Below are 23618 nucleotides of genomic sequence, written 5' to 3' on the forward strand. Positions count from 1 at the left end.
TGTAAACACTCTCAGAGAACGAAACCACCATCCACATTCTTTATGAGAGACTAGGGGGATCCAGAGTACTAAATCTGGTGTCGTTCGAAATAGAAGACGAAGATCTTTAGTACTTGATGGATTCTAGAGTTTTAAAAAGAGTTGGATTGATGGGGATCAGCTGTAAACACTTCTCTCAGAGGACGAAACCACCATCCACATTCTTTATGAGAGACTAGGGGGATCCAGAGTACTAAATCTGGTGTCGTTTGAAATAAAAGACGAAGATCTCTAGTATTTGAAGGATTCTAGACTTTTCAAAAGACTGGGATTGATGGGGATCCGCTGTAAACACTCTTAGAGGACGAAACCACCATCCACATTCTATATGAGAGACTAGGGGGATCCAGAGTACTAAATCTGGTGTCGTTTGAAATAGAAGACGAAGATCTCCAGTACTTGAAGGATTCTAGACTTTTCAAAAGAGTTGGATTGATGGGGATCCGCTGTAAACACTCTCAGAGGACGAAACCACCATCCACATTCCCTATGATAGACTAGGGGGATTCAGAGTACTAAATCTGGTAGCGTTTGAAATAGAAGACTAGTGGGATTGATGGATCAGTCGTAAACACTGGGATCTTTGGTATCGTAGCAAGGAAATGGGTTGCAATGGATCGTATTTTATCTTTCTGTTTGTTAATAAAGGAAAAAACAGGAAATGAACATCGTGAAATTTTTTATTTGTTATTGAAGTATTTTTTTGCGTGTATTTTAGCGTCCTTTGAAACGTCGGGCGGTCGGGTAGTTCGGTCATATATCTAAGGCAAATAAAAATAATGTCATGTCAGACACACATGACAAAGTGAGGTACTCCATCATCGGGCATTAGAAACGGCCGTGTCTTCATGCAATAATGCGGACACAAAGCCTCGTTTCGTCAACATAATTGGATCACTTTTCATAGAACGAAAACCCGTCGAGAAGAATTTTTTTAAAAACTAATTATTATATTTTCCTTTGGGGAAAACTTTGTATAATAATATTTACGATGATTATTCAAATTTTAAATATGTGAAACTAATTAAAAATGAGATTAAATCCTCGTAAAAGTAATATTAATGATTATACAGTGTGTATTCAAAAAGTAACGTATTACAAAATTTTTAAAAAATGCGACAAAGTCTTATGTACTGTTATATTCTAATATAACTACTAATTTTGGTATAAATATTGATAACAAACACATATCAATAATAAAAGAAGCAAAAACTCGTTTTTCTCTTTGGATTAGCAGAAAATTTCACCATGTTTCAAATGTCTTTTCTCCTAAAACCAAGTAGTTTCCAGGTTCATTCAAAAATTGCACAACAACTGAATGAGTTTTTCGTTTAATATCGAGATCAAAGAAATTTCATTCAACCTACTTATTTGTTTGATCTATTCTATACCTTCAACCATCCTTACAATACTAGAAATAATAACCTTTACATAGTACCTCAATATAGCAAGTCAGTTTTCAAAAATCTTCAAAAACTTGGTAAAAACTTTATCAACTTTTGTTGTAAAATTCCACAACGAATGTTTGGGTGAAGTATTAACAATTGTCTGTCTTTTTAGCTGGGACCAGTTAATCTTGAAACGACGATTCTTCTTGGCCATTTCATCTACATTATATTCTTTGGTAAATATTTTTTTTGTTTCTAAAACCTCTACGAGTTACTTCTTTATATAAAGTTCCAATTTTACCAATTTATCTCGAACGTCACGAGGAGTAATTTAATACAATTACACTGTTTGCTTGTAGTACCAGTTTTTTAAACCAAGTTTCGAAAAGACTCCCTTCGATTCCCTGGCGATGGTGCATCATTCATCATCAAGTTTTCCTTTGTCTTCCACCATCATTCATCTTCCATCAACTTTATCAAACGACTACTTTCCATGTTTTCCTCAAAGATTCCTTTCCATTTCTGCAAGAATACCTTGAAGATTTGATGCAAACATACTGTAGATTGTTTCTCGTATTGGAGTTAACCTCTCAGATTTGATTTTTGAAAAATTTCGCGTCTTATTGCTTCACAAGTATTTGTAGAAAACATTGTTTCCTGGAAAGTATCTCTACTAGACATTCCTCGACTACAAAGTGAGTTAAAATTATTTTTCAAGTATCTGTTGATAGTTAATGCCGTCTCTTTTCAACTGTTTGGCCCCTTCTTTTTTCCTAGGCTCCAGAATGTCGGATATTTATCCAAATTGTGGTTGTTACCAAAAAATTTGTTATATAGTTGTCCCAGCTACGTTTTTGATGATGTTGAAGCTTGAACGTCCATATTTGTTCGCAGTTCGCAGAAATTTCATCTTCCACGGTTACCAAAACAAGAATGAACGTTAATAAGAAATTATATATTCCCAAAAGTAAATTTCGAAGAAAGATTAATCGATTTCCATCACGAAATTCATTTAAATTCAGCTAGTAATGTATCGATCTTTTTCAAACAACAAAACTGTCGATTCAACACAACGAATCTGTCGTTGGGTTTTGTAAAAACGATTTTATCTATGGTTAGAAACCTCAATACTTGATCCCGAGAGCCATTCCGGTTTATAATAAAATAACCGGCTTATTTATTAAGGTGGTATACGTCTGGGCATTTATTATATATGGCGTGACTTTTACCGAGCTCGTATATATCTTTGAATAACCAACCCGTGACTCCATAATTCATTTTATATGGCTTTTTCAATTTAACCAGTCGGATAGATACAGGATGGTCATTAGATCGTTAAAAATATAACCTAGGGGCTTTAAGCCAAGCTACGAAAATTATTAGAAAATGTTATCTAACGATTTTAATTGAATGGATTGTATTTTTTAGTAAAAATATACTCAACAAGTTCGGAAAATGGTTCCCTAGCACGGCTACTATGGAATTTTAAACAATCGGCGAATTCGCGCGACGCCTTTCGCGTTTTTTATAAATGGCGTTTCTTTTTTTAGAAATTCTCATTATAGCGGGCGGTTTATTTTCAGTTTTTCTTTCAAATGATTTCTAGGAAAGTCAATTTCTTTCGATTCTTTTTGTTCTAGAACTTTGTAGAATCTTATTTATGTATATAAATGATTTGTGTAAACGTAGTTATATAAATAGTCATAGTGAAAAAAACGATTTAGCGAAATAGTCAAAGAGTTTGAATAAATTACTTAAGTGATAGTGATAAGTGAATTATTATAAGTTAAGTGTATTGTATAGCGAGTAAATAAATTAAGTACGTAAGAGACTGTGTTTATTATTTCACCCCACGAACAGAAATAGTGTAAATAAATACGAGAAACGTCATAATAACATTTCCCAATCGTTTTTCCATGTATCGAATAAATTTTTAAGTGAGATCCGATATCGTGGTTAGTGCAGAACCTGCAGTGTGCATTGTCCTGCAGTAGTATGAAATTTTTGCCAATGAATGGAATCAAACGACGCGATCCCCTAAAAATCAAATCTTAGTTTTTATGGAAAATCCAATCTAATTGATGTCAATTGTCAAATGAAGTTAATTGAAGTCTTTTGATGTTTATTGACGTCATTTAATGTCGATTGACGTCCGTTGAGGTCGATTGATGTCAATTGTCAAATGAAGTCGATTGATGTCAATTGTCAAATGAAGTCGATTGCTGTCAATTGTCAAATGAAGTTAATTGAAGTCTTTTGATGTTTATTGTCGTCATATGAAGTTGATTGAAGTCTTTTGATGTTTATTGACGTCATTTAATGTCGATTGACGTCCGTTGAGGTCTATTGATGTCAATTGTCAAATGAAGTCGATTGATGTCAATTGTCAAATGAAGTCGATTGCTGTTAATTGTCAAATGAAGTTAATTGAAGTCTTTTGATGTTTATTGTCGTCATATGAAGTTAATTGAAGTCTTTTGATGTTTATTGTCATCATATGAAGTTAATTGAAGTCTTTTGATGTTTATTGTCGTCATTTAATATCGATTGACGTCGGTTGAGGTCGATTGATGTCAATTGTCAAATGAAGTCGATTGATGTCTTTGATCCTGCAGCCATTTGACTAAATCGATGTAAATCGTCGATATTATTCAGTTTTCGTTTTATTATAAATTATATACAAGGGTTAGATCGTAAGAATAAGAAGGCTAATTGATTTCGCCTTAAATTTTTATCACGACAGAGTTTTTTTTAATCAACATAATTAGAAAATCATTTAGAGAAATTTAAGAAAATATCTTTTCGTTTACCCTGTATATATATAGTCGTGGATGTTTCTGCTACAATTATTTTGAAAATTACACAACTTTAAGTCAATTTATTATGTAAAATAAATATTTTATTCACTAGTTACAAAATATACAGAGTGTTTACTTCATATAAGTATTCCGATATAATATTGGTCATATTTTTATAAATACCCTGTATAATTTGGTAAAACTTCGTTTTCTGAGAACGAATATTATAAAAGTGTTTTATATATTACAAAATATACAGGGTATCGCATTTTATAAGACCAATAGTTCCTTATAAAAAGCATATACAGTTACCGATTGTTTACACACACTGTATATCAGTATGATCCGGAATAATTTGATCTGTATGAAGCAGGTGTAGAGTAAACAACTTAAATAATGATAAAAAAAAAGTATCATCCAGCTGTAAATGTGATTTATTGGATTCTCATCATCCTTTATGTATACTCGACAGTCAGATGCTAATAAATCTCGAGGATTAAGAATCCATTGTCCGTGTTTTATTTATTATAACCATTAACACTAGTAATAATGCATTTGTTATCCTTCAGAGAATCATATATTTTATGAGCATGTCAACGGCAGCACATGTGCGTTCACTCAGCTAGGCCGGTTACCCACCATCTTTATTTAATTTAGGCCTGTCGTCAAGTTGAGAATACTTTTAATCAAAAAAAAAAAAATCACAAAAATCGACTACTTGTTCTATGGAAAAAGAAGATGAAGCTAAATCATTGTGAACGATTCATTTTCTGGATTGGTTCTCCTGGCAAGCAAAAGCTGGTTCACCGTTCAAAATTGACCGTTCCGCGTTGCTCTAATGGACCGGCGACAACATCTCCAGTTATTTCCGAAAACCAAATGAGAATTTGATCACAGAACTTCGTGCTCGTACAACTTTTGTAGGACTTGGCACCAGCGAAACGCGGTGGTTCATCATCAAAAGTCAAAGCGAGTTGATCCAATCCATCTGCTGTTATACGCTATTTGAGTCCAATATAAAAGAAAAACTGTGTTATTTTCAATAGAAAAACAAATTGTTTTGCATAAATTTAAATTCGAAATATAGTCAATGTAAAAAAACCCCGTTTAATATAATTTGATACGTCGTCGAAAGTTTTTTGAGATATATTTCGGAATGTCTTTGGTTTTAATGACTGGCCTATATTCCTCATCATTCTCTCTCTCTTTCTCTCTTTGTGAACCTCTACAAAACAGAAGCCAACAACACAACGATTAATGGTGTGTGCGGTGTACCTTTTCGAATATATCTGAGATATAAATCAGTAACAAATACCATGTTCTATCATTTGTTGTGTGGATGTGTCATCCATATAACGCCCATTCTATATATATACCCCGACATTATTAATATGTAGAAACAACTTGTGTGACATACCTATAAATTATTCATTTCTATGAAGGCAGTTGCGCATTGTTTTCGATTACATTTTTTTCGATGATCGAAGGAAGTTAATTGATTTGAGGACTTTCGAAACACTTAGAATTAAAATATTGTTCATACTATCGAAGCAACGATTTCCAAAACAATTGGTCATTAAAATAAAGTTCATACTATCCAAACAACGACTTCCAAAACCTTTGGACATTAGAATAAAGTTCATACTATCAAAACAACGACTTCCAAAACCCTTGGACAATAGAATAAAGTTCATACTATCGAAACAACGACTTCAACGACTTCCAAAACACTTGGACATTACAATGACGTTCATACTATCGAAACCATGACTTCCAAAACACTTAGATATTAGAATAAAGTTCATACTATCGAAACAACGATTTCCAAAACCCTTGGACAATAGAATAAAGTTCATACTATCGAAACAACGACTTCTAAAACACTTAGACATTAGAATGAGGTTCATACTATCAAAACAACGACTTCAACGATTTCTAAAACACTTGGACATTAGAATGACGTTCATACTATCCAAACAACGACTTCCAAAACCCTTGGACAATAGAATAAAGTTCATACTATCGAACAACGACTTCTAAAACCCTTAGACAATAGAATAAAGTTCATACTATCGAACAACGACTTCTAAAACCCTTAGACAATAGAATAAAGTTCATACTATCGAACAACGACTTCTAAAACACTTAGACATTAGAATGAAGTTCATACTATAGAAACAACGACTTCTAAAACACTTAGACATTAGAATGAAGTTCATACTATAGAAACAACGACTTCTAAAACACTTAGACATTAGAATGAAGTTCATACTATAGAAACAACGACTTCTAAAACACTTAGACATTAGAATGAAGTTCATACTATAGAAACAACGACTTCTAAAACACTTAGACATTAGAATGAAGTTCATACTATAGAAACAACGACTTCTAAAACACTTAGACATTAGAATGAAGTTCATACTATAGAAACAACGACTTCTAAAACACTTAGACATTAGAATGAAGTTCATACTATAGAAACAACGACTTCTAAAACACTTAGACATTAGAATGAAGTTCATACTATAGAAACAACGACTTCTAAAATACTTAGACATTAGAATGAAGTTCATACTATAGAAACAACGACTTCCAAAACACTTAGACATTAGAATGAAGTTCATACTATTAAAACAGTGACTTCCAAAACCCTTGGACATTAGAATAAAGTTCATACTATAGAAACAACGACTTCTAAAACACTTAGACATTAGAATGAAGTTCATACTATAGAAACAACGACTTCTAAAACACTTAGATATTAGAATAAAGTTCATACTATCGAACAACGACTTCTAAAACCCTTAGACAATAGAATAAAGTTCATACTATCGAACAACGACTTCTAAAACACTTAGACATTAGAATGAAGTTCATACTATAGAAACAACGACTTCTAAAACACTTAGACATTAGAATGAAGTTCATACTATAGAAACAACGACTTCTAAAACACTTAGACATTAGAATGAAGTTCATACTATAGAAACAACGACTTCTAAAACACTTAGACATTAGAATGAAGTTCATACTATAGAAACAACGACTTCTAAAACACTTAGACATTAGAATGAAGTTCATACTATAGAAACAACGACTTCTAAAACACTTAGACATTAGAATGAAGTTCATACTATAGAAACAACGACTTCTAAAATACTTAGACATTAGAATGAAGTTCATACTATAGAAACAACGACTTCCAAAACACTTAGACATTAGAATGAAGTTCATACTATTAAAACAGTGACTTCCAAAACCCTTGGACATTAGAATAAAGTTCATACTATAGAAACAACGACTTCTAAAACACTTAGACATTAGAATGAAGTTCATACTATAGAAACAACGACTTCTAAAACACTTAGACATTAGAATGAAGTTCATACTATAGAAACAACGACTTCTAAAACACTTAGACATTAGAATGAAGTTCATACTATAGAAACAACGACTTCTAAAACACTTAGACATTAGAATGAAGTTCATACTATAGAAACAACGACTTCTAAAACACTTGGACATTAGAATAAAGTTCAAACTATCGAAACCATGACTTCCAAAACACTTAGATATTAGAATAAAGTTCATACTATCGAACAACGACTTCTAAAACACTTAGACATTAGAATGAAGTTCATACTATAGAAACAACGACTTCTAAAACACTTAGACATTAGAATGAAGTTCATACTATAGAAACAACGACTTCTAAAACACTTAGACATTAGAATGAAGTTCATACTATAGAAACAACGACTTCTAAAACACTTAGACATTAGAATGAAGTTCATACTATAGAAACAACGACTTCTAAAACACTTAGACATTAGAATGAAGTTCATACTATAGAAACAACGACTTCTAAAACACTTAGACATTAGAATGAAGTTCATACTATAGAAACAACGACTTCTAAAACACTTAGACATTAGAATGAAGTTCATACTATAGAAACAACGACTTCTAAAACACTTAGACATTAGAATGAAGTTCATACTATAGAAACAACGACTTCTAAAACACTTAGACATTAGAATGAAGTTCATACTATAGAAACAACGACTTCTAAAACACTTAGACATTAGAATGAAGTTCATACTATAGAAACAACGACTTCTAAAACACTTAGACATTAGAATGAAGTTCATACTATAGAAACAACGACTTCTAAAACACTTAGACATTAGAATGAAGTTCATACTATAGAAACAACGACTTCTAAAACACTTAGACATTAGAATGAAGTTCATACTATAGAAACAACGACTTCTAAAACACTTAGACATTAGAATGAAGTTCATACTATAGAAACAACGACTTCTAAAACACTTAGACATTAGAATGAAGTTCATACTATAGAAACAACGACTTCTAAAACACTTAGACATTAGAATGAAGTTCATACTATAGAAACAACGACTTCCAAAACACTTGGACATTAGAATAAAGTTCAAACTATCGAAACAACGACTTCTAAAACTCTTGGACATGGAAATATGGTACCATAAGAAGTTTAATCTACATTACACATTTTCTGGATACTGAAGGTCTGAACACAAGACTTAAGAGGAATATAAACAATGTCGAAATTGCCTCAATGGATTTGCCAGCGCGTACCCCATACCTGAATCCTATCGAGCATTTTTGGTATAAACTTGAGAAAAATGCTATCGATACATGCAAAAGGGATTGGAAGTTGTTATTAGGACCTCGTGATGGAACGTTCAATATTGATAGGTGGTTAATTTCAAGTATGCGTTACACCCGAAGAGTTCAACATAACCTAACTTGAAAAGGTAGAAAGTGGTCAGGATTAAGTTAGTGAGTTATTTCGATTAAATTACTATATTTTTAATTGCTTAAGATTTTCTTTCGTTCGATATTTTTTCTAAACAAAAAAATTTAGACCACTCGTTCTAAAGCTAAGACTAATTGCTTCGAGATGCCAAATTTAGGAAAAGATTGGAAGCTACTGACTTTTCGGTAAAAACTTTTGACCGCCATCGTTCGATTTGAGTCGATTGCTTTGGTAACGAATTATGTTTTTAAAACTAAAAGTTGACGTTCGAAAAACAATTCTAGGTGTTTGATATTGATAATGACGCGTATCTGCCGTTAATATTTCATTCAAATCGAAATGTCAAACATGATAAATTTAACTCAATTTATCCAGGTCAAGCCTGACCTCAACTCTAGCCTAAATTTAACGACATTCAAGTGGCTGTTAAATGGAATTCTCAATTTACTACAAGGACTGAACGTTATTATGATTTATTCGACATACCAGTATCATGTACTTATATATAATTGCGTATTATTAATAACGTTTGACAGAATAATAAATATAAGTAATAATTAAACGCCATTGAGATATTGATAATATCTAACAATTATTTAAATCGATTCGAGGATAATGTTAATAAATGTTAATTATAATTTTATACGTACCAGTTTAGAAATACGATAAAATCATTTTATTAACAAGCTTTTAGTAGTTTCCACGATTTTGTCCTATTTTTAGCGTCATATTTAATTTAAACTTTCCACGATTGTCAAAGACTGCCGATACGAGTAAGCGCGCAGTACCAAACTTGAGAAAACGAGATGCAACCATCACTACATCCGTACATATCAAAAAACTTGTACTACAAAGTTTTATCTTTTTCACCAACACAAAGAAATAACTACAAAACGGAACACTAGGAATTACACATGACAAAAGTGCCCAAAAATCTGACTCCTGACCAAAAATTCTCGCGTCAACGGCTCTGCTCAGATTTAGGAAAAGATTTGCTTTAAAAGGGACTCGATTTGAGTCGTTTGAAGGCAATAATCAAAGAAGACTTCCAGCACTGATTCGATCAATGGAAAAAACGTATGGAAAGGTGCGTGGCCTTTTTTCCTATTGATCGTAAGCTTATACAGAGGTCACCACGTCCAAGCTGCTTGTGTTTACTTAGTTCCAAGTAGGATTGAAAGAAATCCACGATAATCGATAGGTAAATGAAGTTTGAATGGTAGTTTAAAGATTAGGGAATCCAAAAGATTGATAATTGTTTTAAAAATTTTCGAAAACTTGATGTTTGGAACTAGGGAGAAGACGGCATTCATGGTTGCGCAACCCACGCCAAAAAAGAAGAAATGTAATAAGAAAAAGCAGAAAAAATCAAGATAAAATAGGGCATTACACTATAAAACGTGAATTAAATGTAGTGTTTATCTGACTAATTTCATGTGTAGTTTGTTATACTTCGATTCACGATTTCCAATAAATTAATTATTATTTTTATTTATTGTACAGTCCGACAGCTCTAAATTACAGATAAAGTGCTAACTCATTGCATTCTCATTAACTAATCTGATCGAAATTATTAGTCCATCTATGAAAACAAAAACCAAAAGAAACGCCATTTTTGAAAGGTCAGCTGCTAGTAGTCAATTTCATAATCTATTATAGCCTAGGTAACATTTTTAATTTAGCTTCGTAGTTTATTTGTTAATGATCAAACTTAATCCTTTTGTCCATCTTCCATCCAGTTTTTCTTCCAAAAATTCTTCCCATTTTCTCTGTTTTTCGCTCTTCCACTTTTGGCTTCTAGTATTCTTTGTTCTTCCACCATTTTGACCACAATAATAACGCGAAAAAATACATTAAAAGCTTTTTACTTAATTTAATTTGTATATATGTAAGTTATTTCGACTGTCTAAGCCTGTTGTAAGAAGCATTTCAATCTGACCTCCCCCTGTACTAAACTGTCATGATAAACACCTGTCATTGCAGCTTCTCTTCACCAATCAACAAATTTTACATCTTCATTAACCCAAACTTGAAGATTCCTCGTCCTTTTGGTTTCTAAATCATTAGATATTTGGAGAGTGTGGATTGAAATTGTACCTACCAAAAAAAGTATCGCGTCAAACATAAAAATGGCAACGTTGCTTGAAAAATAGCTTCTTATCAGTTTCTATTAGGCACAGATCGACAGTACACAATTTATGCTTTTTTTTGTGGCATTTCTACATTAATATTGACTATTGACACGTTAGCTAACCTCACAAAATGGAAGGAATCCAGAGATCCAGAGTAAATGACACCTCCTCACTTTAATAATTTATTTATTATATTAAATATCCCATGATAATTTGTTGAATGTGGGTTAAAACTAGATTGTTTATTCGATCTAAATAAACATTTAATTAATAATATATGCGAGGTTTTTAATTGACAGGTACTAATTAGCAGTTTCATATGGTATAGTTACTGATATTATCGGAAATCTTATTGACTTTGATTATAATAATTATCAACGAGAATTAACATTCAAGTTGACTGGCAGCCTTGGTGATGGATTTCTAATAAAATCAATCTATACAACATACTTCCGCTTAGATTGTCAATATAATGATTTCGTTAACGCAATGGAATAATCACGAAATTCGTTTTTTTGACACGTAATGTCACTGTCACTGTCAATGTCAGATAATTCGATAACTAATGTCAATTTAGTTGAAGTGAAAGTGTAGTTGAAGCTTCCTCGGTTAAGTGTAATTCAGAGGAAGATCAGAGTTGTTTTTGCACTTAATTATTCGTCGTGATCTAGACTTTTGGAAACGAATTATCTTGAAAAAACTTTCAAGTTGTACAAACACGGACGTATTCTAGTTTACAGATCACCATATTTAAGATTTCAAGGGAATTATGATTAAAGGTAACTGTCTGGGCTTCGATGGGTATCAATGGGTTTGAATTTTGTTGGAGATTTGGTGTAAGGTTTAATTCTGAAGAAACAATATCAAGACTTTAATCTAGCTGGCAAATAGTCCTTATATAAACATATCATCGTGGGAATTCATCTAAATACTTTCAGTACAGGAAACGGATCTGACCGCTAAATCATTGCTGGTGTCTTTAGACCTGCGACCAATCAAATTTGCTATTCATGAACCAATACGATTTGTTTTAATGTTTCCATTCCGTAGATTTATTTGGTAATAACTTCGGAAGACCTCGCGTTTCACCTTTCTTTCATTGTAGATTAATATCAGCATTTTTCCTAATGCCCGAGGGACACAGTTTTTGACCAGGTGTCCAAATCAACTCAAGCTCTTTTGTAAAGAACAAATGAATTTGAACATAACCTAAAAATTACAACTGATAAATTTAAAACGAGTATTTTATCTATGCTAGCTATATTCGTCGTGTTATAAAAAACGCAAGCGACAAATTCGTATCTAATAAAACTTAGATGATAACAGTTATTCATTCTATTCAACATTAAACAGTTCTTAAAACATTATACTAAAAAAAATCATAACTATAATTGGGTGGTAGCACTGATAAACAAACTAGATGAACAATTGTTACTGTTTCACACTTAATAGTGACAGTTCGTCATTGCCAACATAAAAAACAACTTAATAGTGACAATTCGTCGTTGCCAAGATGAAAACTTCTATTTAATATTGACAGGTCGTTATTGCCAACATAAAAAACAACTTAGTAGTGACAGGTCATTATTGCCAACATAAAAAACAAATTAGTAGTGACAGGTCGTCATTGTTAACATGAAAACCAACTTAATAGTCACAGGTCGTTATTGCCAACATAAAAAACAACTTAGTAGTGACAGGTCGTTATTGCCAACATAAAAACCAACTTAATAGTCACAGGTCGTTATTGCCAACATAAAAACAAAGTTAATAGTGACAAGTCGTCTTTGCCAACATGGAAACTTCAACTTAATAGTGACAAGTCGTCATTACCAACATGAAACTTCAAATTTTGCTTATATAATAATAGTTATTTATTCTGATTCAAATTAAACAGTTGATAAAACATTATACTAAAAAAAATCATAACTATAATTGGGTGGTAGCACTGATAAACAAACTAGATGAACAATTGTTACTGTTTCACACTTAATAGTGACAGTTCGTCATTGCCAACATAAAAAACAACTTAATAGTGACAATTCGTCGTTGCCAAGATGAAAACTTCTATTTAATATTGACAGGTCGTTATTGCCAACATAAAAAACAACTTAGTAGTGACAGGTCATTATTGCCAACATAAAAAACAAATTAGTAGTGACAGGTCGTCATTGTTAACATGAAAACCAACTTAATAGTCACAGGTCGTTATTGCCAACATAAAAAACAACTTAGTAGTGACAGGTCGTTATTGCCAACATAAAAACCAACTTAATAGTCACAGGTCGTTATTGCCAACATAAAAACAAAGTTAATAGTGACAAGTCGTCTTTGCCAACATGGAAACTTCAACTTAATAGTGACAAGTCGTCATTACCAACATGAAACTTCAAATTTTGCTTATATAATAATAGTTATTTATTCTGATTCAAATTAAACAGTTGATAAAACATTATACTAAAAAAAATCATAACTATAATTGGGTGGTAGCACTGATAAACAAACTAGATGAATAATTGAAAGTTTTGTTACTGTTTGACACTTAATAGTGACAGTTCGTCATTCCCAACATGGAAACTTCAACTTAATAGGGACAGTTCGTCATTGTTAACATGAAAACCAACTTAATAGTCCCAGGTCGTTATTGCCAACATAAAAACAAAGTTAATAGTGACAAATCGTCTTTGCCAACATGGAAACTTCAACTTAAAAGTGACAAGTCGTCATTACCAACATGAAACTTCAAATTTTGCTTATATAATAATAGTAATTTAATCTGTTTCAAATTAAACAGTTGATAAAACATTATACTAAAAAAAAATCATAACTATAATTGGGTGGTAGCACTGATAAACAAACTAGATGAATAATTGAAAGTTTTGTTACTGTTTGACACTTAATAGTGACACTTCGTCATTCCCAACATGGAAACTTCAACTTAATAGTCACAGGTCGTTATTGCCAACATAAAAACAAAGTTAATAGTGTCAAGTCGTCTTTGCCAACATGGAAACTTCAACTTAATAGTGACAAGTCGTCATTACCAACATGAAACTTCAAATTTTGCTTATATAATAATAGTTATTTATTCTGTTTCAAATTAAATAGTTGATAAAACATTATACTAAAAAAAATCATAACTATAATTGGGTGGTAGCACTGATAAACAAACTAGATGAACAATTGAAAGTTTTGTTACTGTTTGACACCTAATAGTGACAGTTCGTCATTGCCAACATGGAAACTTCAACTTAATAGTAACGGATCGTCATTGCCAACATAAAAACCAACTTAATAGTGACAGGTCGTCATTGCCAACATAAAAAACAACTTAATAGTGACAGTTCGTCATTTTTAACATGAAAACCAACTTAATAGTCATAGGTCATTATTGCCAACATAAAAAGAAAGTTAATAGTGACAGTTCGTCATTTCTAACATGGAAAATTCAACTTAATAGTGACAGGTCGTCATTGCCAACATTAAAACCAACTTATTAGTGACGGATCGTCATTGCCAACATAAAAACCAACTTAGTAGTGACAGGTCGTCATTGCCAACATAAAACCAACTTAGTAGTGACAGGTCATTATTACCAACATGAAATTTCAAATTTAGCGTATCGTACAATGTTACTAATTGCATTTATATATATTCTGAGGCCAAGAAGTGATAGACCGCGTTACGTACCTCGTATAAAAAACTTTTTGTATCACCATTTGTGTGTTTCCTGTGTGGGTTCGAGCAAAAAATGACACGTAACCAGCAACATTGTTCGAAATAACGAGTACGTAGTTAATAAATTCAATGATTTATTCAGAAAACCTTGTTTACTTCGCGCGTTTGGTTGCACATGAGAAGACATCCATTAACATGTTGGGTTTTAAAGCCCATTAATCATCTAAACTAATTAGACAGGCGCGATTTTTTTTTTCGAAAATTTTTATTAAGCAAAACAGCGGAAATAACATAAGTTATAGCTTGTCAACGATAACGGGGTCGAGCACATAATGTCGCTAGTCGTAAATTATCATTATCACTTAATATGAGAGTTGTCAGAGAAAGTGACTAATTATCGGTTCTCTTGGATTACTATTATTTAACAGATAGTAATTATTCAATTCTATTGTCCACAAACATTTCTGTAATTAGATGTAATGTACTAGCAGCGACTCTCTCGTAAATAACTGGTACTTTAAATCGGTCTATTGTTTGAAAGGTTACTCGTCTAATTGCTTTGTTACTTAATGACATGTTCTAATGACATACTTTAATGTATCATCATCGATAGTTGACTAGTCGACTAGAGTATAATATAAATTATCTATCTTTGTCCACGTGAATCTATTAATTAAACATCTAATTAACATTTATCTACGAGGTGTAATTCAAAAAGTTATCACCTTATTGATAATTAGTCCGTGAAACCGGAACTGTTAGAGCTGGCAACACTGCCTTTGAAAACATCCGCGTGTTATAATCTAATTTTTTTCTAAATAACATATTTATAGTACGTATACTACTTAGAGATTTACGTGGGACATTTTTGTGTCTTGTTTTGTACTGTGTTTGAAGTTTTTACTTTCCTAAATTAGTCTTCGACCATTATGATGATGAAAGTTTATCCATCTTCATTGCTGCCGTTGGAAAGTCCTTCTGTCAGCTGTCAAATATATCGACAACGACATTTGAGTTTAAATTAAATTTAGACAAACTTTTTTTCATCCAAAGAAGTCAAACAAACTCATTTTAGAACCAGTTGAAGTTTGGAAAAGAGTTTTTTCGACCAAATTATATTAGGAACATTATAATGTTCAAATAGATCTATGAAAATCCAATTTTCAACCAAATGAGGTTTGAAATAGCCGTTTCTATCCAAATTGGATTAGAAATAATTGTTGTTCAACAAAATTAGATGTGGAGAAGACAATTTAAAACCGAAGGAAGTTTGGAAAAGAATTTTCTGGTCCAAATTATATTGGGAACAGTATAATGTTCAAATCGATCTAGGAAAATACAATTTTCAACCAAATGAGGTTTGAAACTGCCGTTTCTATCCAAATTGGATTAGAAATACTTGTTGTTCAACAAAATTAGATGTCGAGAAGATATTTTGGAACCAAATGAAGTTTGGAAAAGTATTTTCTCGTCCAAATTATATTAGGAACAGTATAATGTTCAAATCGATCTAGGAAAATACAATTTTCAACCAAATGAGGTTTGAAATAGCCGTTTCTATCCAAATTGGATTATAAATAATTGTTGTTCAACAAAATTAGATGTGGAGAAGACATTTTAGAAGCGAAGGAAGTTTGGAAAAGAATTTTCTCGTCCAAATTATATTGGGAACAGTATAATGTTCAAATCGATCTATGAAAATCCAATTTTCAACCAAATGAGGTTTGAAATAGCCGTTTCTATCCAAATTGGGTTAGAAATAATTGTTGTTCAACAAAATTAGATGTCGAGAAGATATGTTAGAACCAAATGAAGTTTGGAAAAGTATTTTCTCGTCCAAATTATATTAGGAACAGTATAATGTTCAAATCGATCTATGAAAATTCAATTTTCAACCAAATGAGGTTTGAAACAGCCGTTTCTATCCAAATTGGATTAGAAATACTTGTTGTTCAACAAAATTAGATGTGGAGAAGACATTTTAGAACCGAATGAAGTTTGGAAAAGAATTTTCTCGTCCAAATTATATTGGGAACAGTATAATGTTCAAATCGATCTAGGAAAATCCAATTTTCAACCAAATGAGGTTTGAAATAGCCGTTTCTATCCAAATTGGATTAGAAATAATTGTTGTTCAACAAAATTAGATGTCGAGAAGATATATTAGAACCAAATGAAGTTTGGAAAAGAATTTTCTCGTCCAAATTATATTAGGAACAGTATAATGTTCAAATCGATCTATGAAAATCCAATTTTCAACCAAATGAGGTTTGAAATAGCCGTTTCTATCCAAATTGGATTAGAAATAATTGTTGTTCAACAAAATTAGATGTGGAGAAGACATTTTAGAACCGAAGGAAGTTTGGAAAAGAATTTTCTCGTCCAAATTATATTGGGAACAGTATAATGTTCAAATCGATCTATGAAAATCCAATTTTCAACCAAATGAGGTTTGAAATAGCCGTTTCTATCCAAATTGGATTAGAAATAATTGTTGTTCAACAAAATTAGATGTGGAGAAGACATTTTAAAACCAAAGGAAGTTGGGAGAAGAATTTTCTCGTCCAAATTATATTGGGAACAGTATAATGTTCAAATCGATCTATGAAAATCCAATTTTCAACCAAATGAGGTTTGAAATAGCCGTTTCTATCCAAATTGGATTAGAAATAATTGTTGTTCAACAAAATTAGATGTCGAGAAGATATGTTAGAACCAAATGAAGTTTGGAAAAGTATTTTCTCGTCCAAATTATATTGGGAACAGTATAATGTTCAAATCGATCTATGAAAATCCAATTTTCAACCAAATGAGGTTTGAAATAGCCGTTTCTATCCAAATTGGATTAGAAATAATTGTTGTTCAACAAAATTAGATGTCGAGAAGATATGTTAGAACCAAATGAAGTTTGGAAAAGTATTTTCTCGTCCAAATTATATTAGGAACAGTATAATGTTCAAATCGATCTATGAAAATTCAATTTTCAACCAAATGAGGTTTGAAACAGCCGTTTCTATCCAAATTGGATTAGAAATACTTGTTGTTCAACAAAATTAGATGTGGAGAAGACATTTTAAAACCAAAGGAAGTTTGGAAAAGAATTTTCTCGTCCAAATTATATTAGGAACAGTATAATGTTCAAATCGATCTATGAAAATCCAATTTTCAACCAAATGAAGTTTGAAATAGCCGTTTCTATCCAAATTGGATTAGAAATACTTGTTGTTCAACAAAATTAGATGTCGAGAAGATATTTTGGAACCAAATGAAGTTTGGAAAAGAATTTTCTCGTCCAAATTAAATTGGGAACAGTATAATGTTCAAATCGATCTAGGAAAATCCAATTTTCAACCAAATGAGGTTTGAAACAGCCGTTTATATCCAAATTGGATTAGAAATAATTGTTGTTCAACAAAATTAGATGTGGAGAAGACATTTCAGAACCAAATGAAGTTTGGAAAAGAATTTTCTCGTCCAAATTAAATTGGGAACAGTATAATGCTCAAATCAAATTAAGAAAAGCTATTCTTGAACCAATCGAGGTTTGTTGAACCAGATAATTGAATGAAATAGCCAGCTCTATATAAATTAAATTAGGAAAAATCATTGTACCACGAATTGAAATTCGGAAAAGAGATTCAGAACCAAATGAACTTTAGAACAAACATTTTAGTTCAAATTAAATTCGGAAAAAGCAAATCTTGAACAGCCAGCGATTGGAGCAACCTATCTTCGTACTTAAATATAAAAAATAAAGCTTTGTAAGCTCTTAACTTGGTACTTTCGAGTTTTTTCTATATCTGCGATGTGTTTCCCTGAATATTCCGTACAAACTTCAACTTTCTAGCGATATTGATCTATACAGGAACTCACATTGTACTTGATGAACACAGAATTTAATTCTATCGATAAAATCGATGATAATTTATGTATGAAGTGATAATTCATCGTAACCTGATTGAACTATTGTTTGTTTTAAGTGTCCTAGAACTATCAGTGAAATTAATATTTCTTTCATCCCTAAACATGTTATAAACTGCCCAACATTCAAAAAGAGGTTAAATACTTCTTCTTCTAAACAGTAGTCTTCTTTTTTCGTCAGTTTCATTTCCTTAAGATGGACATTCAGGCATTTATGTCACGTGTATTAGATCCACTGAATCATCTCGATAAAATTTCCAATTCCTTCATTGTTGGAACAGAAAATAATCCGAAGGGGTTAAATCTGGCGAATAGGTAGCAATTCAAACCGACGCCATGACCTTCCTTGCAACTGGAACAGTTTTTGCCTTCTTTGGAGTAGTTTCTTCGTTTTCAGTCTCAAATCATTGTTTAATTCGTAATAAATTGTTCACTAATTGTTGTGTGACACCCTGTAAATGTACGTAGGGTTTAAAAAAAAAGAAAGCGTCATCTAAAAGGGCAATAAGACCGGTCGTATATTAAAATTACGGCTGAGTTGGTTTTTTCCCAGATATCTCCTGCAAAATGTAATAAGAATTGTCAAATATTTCACTTAAACACCGAGAAAGAATTTGAAGATATACCTAAATTGTTACTTGGACATTTTATTACTTAGATAAAACTGCAAATGTTGTTCTAAGAATCCACGCGCGATTATTTTAAGACTGTGCTTTCCAGCAAATTATATTTTTAATATAATCGCTTTTTGGTAAATTTTGAGACAATAATTCAATATTAAAACTGTAGTTTTTGCTCAAATTGTTACGAACAATAACGTTCGGCTGTTATACGAGAAATCAAAGGGTACCAAACATGGAATATATGGTGGATCATCTATCAATTCGATGTTTTGACTTCAAAAACGTTTTTGTTTGAACTGATGTATCACAACTCGCATTGTTGTGGTAGAGAAATGATTTGTATTCTAATCAATCGATTACTTTGCACCAATTGAGTTGTTGTGGGAAAAATTGAAAAGGAAATCAGAAAGCAGAGTCCTAATTCCATTTCACATCTTTGGAATATCCTGAACAACGGATAGAACCTAAGGGTACGTTTCCAGCGAAGTGGAAACGCGGCTTAGAAGCTCGGCATACCAGAAACAGGCTTAAGAACTGTCCTGACACGGTCTATAGAGGTTGCATTGTGCAGATCAAGGATTATCTTCTTCCTTTTGATTGCATATCGATTTGCACGTGCTCGAGGTAACTTTTGATGCAATTACTCGTTGCAGGCTCGTGCCTATTCGCGGCAATCTTTCTTGATCGATGGCCGAGCTTTGCGGCGGGTGCAAAAGGCGATGGATAGAACTAAAAGCTGCTTTTCTCAAACCTCGGCGAGTTTTTGCTATTGAAGTGTCGCGTTGAATCCCGATATCTGTATTTGATCCAGTTGCAAGAAATATCCCGATTATATTAAGTTCTTCAGTGTCCAGGGAGAGGTAGAAGGTTTTGGTTTTTCCCAAAGTCAGGTATATTGGGGAGGATTGTTATTGTATGCTATTTGGACACCGAGAAGTTTACTAAGAGTTTCTTGGGTCGGGTAACGGTCAGTCAAATGTGGACGCCAGGAAATTTAACCTCAAAAAACACGAAACTCGTACACCAGCACTATTCGCAAAATCGTTGGCGTGTTGTTGCGTATTAGGGCAAAAACTTTTGACTGGTAGTCTATATAAACAAGTAACAGCGTTTTTTATTCTAAATTGTCTTGAATCTGTTGGAATATCAGCCAACGAATTGCTTTGCTTTGCTAGTTTTTAATGTAAATTATTTTTTTTACATATAAACTTGTTGAAATTCGTACTATTAGAAATATTTATACGCAAATTATGTTAATCGCCGTTAGATAATAGGTAAATTAATTAAGGTTTTTGAAAGGTATTTATTAAAATTTCGTGACAAGTTATTATTTCTAGGGACGTTATTAGTCGAAGAATTTAAACAAAATTGATAATGCGACCGATAAAATACAAAATATGTTAATGTTATATTCGTTACTCAACGAGGTTGTTGAATATTTATACGAGGTGACGACAGAATTTACTTTACGAGAATCTGGCATAAATTTGTTTTGATATCTATATGAGAAATAATTGTTAAAAAGGTTTAGTATATTCGAAACAATTTAATTGATGAAAAGAAATAATAATAATGTACCATACCCTCTATATATTAGCAAAAAAACAACGAGAAAACAATTTGTAATAATCAATTTATCGCAGAATATTAATTACGTTTCGCACAATCGAAAATGTTCGAAATCGATTCTGTCAGTACGAATTCGGATTCTTGACCGTCGTCTTTTAAGACCAGCTACAGGCAACACGCAGCCCCATACATTCATGGATAATACATCTCAACACGTCAGCTCGAGTAATCAATCGTGATTTATGTGTATTGAATGGGCCTGTGAATGGCGGCTGTTTCACAAAGCCTTCGCCATAATGTATTTTGACTAGACGAAGGAAACATTCCCAATATACAGATTCCAGAAGAAAAGAACCGAAAGAAACTGACGCGAGATAATGTTTTCTTACGAACAGGACCGCATCGAGTAAATAATTCAGTTAATAACATTGTGATTTGATCATCACATTCTAAATCTCCATAAATTTCTTATTCAATAGAAGTTCATTGGTTTATATGAAAAAAAAAACGTTTAAGATATAGAAAAATTCTTTATTGTAAAGATTTTCTACGCGGCGAAATTCCGTGAGAAAAATTCTTTATTGGACAAATTTTCTACGCGGCGAAATTCCGTAAGAAAAATTCTTCATTGTACAAATTTTCTACACGGCGAAATTCCGTGAGAAAAATTCTTTATTGGACAAATTTTCTACGCGGCGAAATTCCGTAAGAAAAATTCTTTATTGTACAAATTTTCTATGCGGCGAAATTCCGTCAAAAAATTCTTTATTGGACAAATTTTCTACGTGGCAAAATTCCGTAACAAAAATTCTTTATTGGACAAATTTTCTACGCGGCGAAATTCCGTAACAAAAATTCTTTATTGGACAAATTTTCTACGCGGCGAAATTCCATAAGGAAAATTCTTCATTGTACAAATTTTCTACACTGCGAAATTCCGTGAGAAAAATTCTTTATTGGACAAATTTTCTACGCGGCGAAATTCCGTAACAAAAATTCTTTATTGGACAAATTTTCTACGTGGCGAAATTCCGTAACAAAAATTCTTTATTGGACAAATTTTCTATGGGGCGAATTTCCATAAGGAAAATTCTTCATTGTACAAATTATCTACACGGCGAAATTCCGTGAGAAAAATTCTTTATTGTACAAATTTTCTATGGGGCGAATTTCCGTCAAAAAATTCTTTATTGGACAAATTTTCTACGTGGCGAAATTCCGTAAGAAAAATTCTTTATTGTACAAATTTTCTACGCGGCGAAATTCCGTAAGAAAAATTCTTCATTGTACAAATTTTCTACACGGCGAAATTCCGTGAGAAAAATTCTTTATTGGACAAATTTTCTACGCGGCGAAATTCCGTAAGAAAAATTCTTTATTGTACAAATTTTCTATGCGGCGAAATTCCATCAAAAAATTCTTTATTGGACAAATTTTCTACGTGGCAAAATTCCGTAACAAAAATTCTTTATTGGACAAATTTTCTACGTGGCGAAATTCCGTAACAAAAATTCTTTATTGGACAAATTTTCTAAGAGGGGAAATTCCATAAGGAAAATCCTTCATTGTACAAATTCTCTACACGGCGAAATTCCGTGAGAAAAATTCTTTATTGGACAAATTTTCTACGCGGCGAAATTCCGTAACAAAAATTCTTTATTGGACAAATTTTCTACGTGGCGAAATTCCGTAACAAAAATTCTTTATTGGACAAATTTTCTACGCGGCGAAAATCCGTCAGAAAAATTCTTCATTGTACAGATTTTCTACGCGGCGAAATTCCGTAAGAAAAATTCTTTATTGGACAAATTTTCTACGCTGCGAAATTCCATCAGAAAAATTCTTTATTGGACAAATTTTCTACGTGGCGAATTTCCGTGTGAAAAATTCTTTTGTGGACAAATTTTCTACGCGGCGAAATTCCGTCAGGAAAATTCTTCATTGTACAGATTTTCCCCGCGGCGAAATTCCGTCAGAAAAATTCTTTATTGGACAAATTTTCTACGCGGCGAAATTCCGTCAGGAAAATTCTTCATTGTACAGATTTTCCCCGCGGCGAAATTCCGTCAGAAAAATTCTTTATTGGACAAATTTTCTACGCGGCGAAATTCCGTTAGAAAAATTCTTCATTGTAAAGATTTTCCCCGCGGCGAAATTCCGTCAGAAAAATTCTTTATTGGACAAATTTTCTACGCGGCGAAATTCCGTCAGGAAAATTCTTCATTGTACAGATTTTCCCCGCGGCGAAATTCCGTCAGAAAAATTCTTTATTGGACAAATTTTCTACGCGGCGAAATTCCGTTAGAAAAATTCTTCATTGTAAAGATTTTCTACGCGGCGAAATTCCGTAAGAAAAATTCTTTATTGGACAGATTTTCTACGCGGCGAAATTCCGTGAGAAAAATTCTTTATTGTACAAATGCTAAAAATTTACATAACCACTACACCAACACTGTTTAACGCTTCCGAAGACGATGTTGAATATTATCACTTCTTCTAATAATTCATCGTTTGGTTATTCAAAGTATTGCCTATCTGAATTTATGACCTTTTCCCATCTTTTAGGCAATTAGTGGATCCCACCCCAAAAGAACTGCCTCTGCTTGGCAGATAATAATGAATCAATACAATTTTTGATATCTTGTTCTGATGTGAACCGTTTTCTC

Source organism: Diorhabda carinulata, chromosome 9, assembly GCF_026250575.1.
Source record: "Diorhabda carinulata isolate Delta chromosome 9, icDioCari1.1, whole genome shotgun sequence".
NCBI classification, from domain to species: Eukaryota; Metazoa; Arthropoda; class Insecta; order Coleoptera; family Chrysomelidae; genus Diorhabda; species Diorhabda carinulata.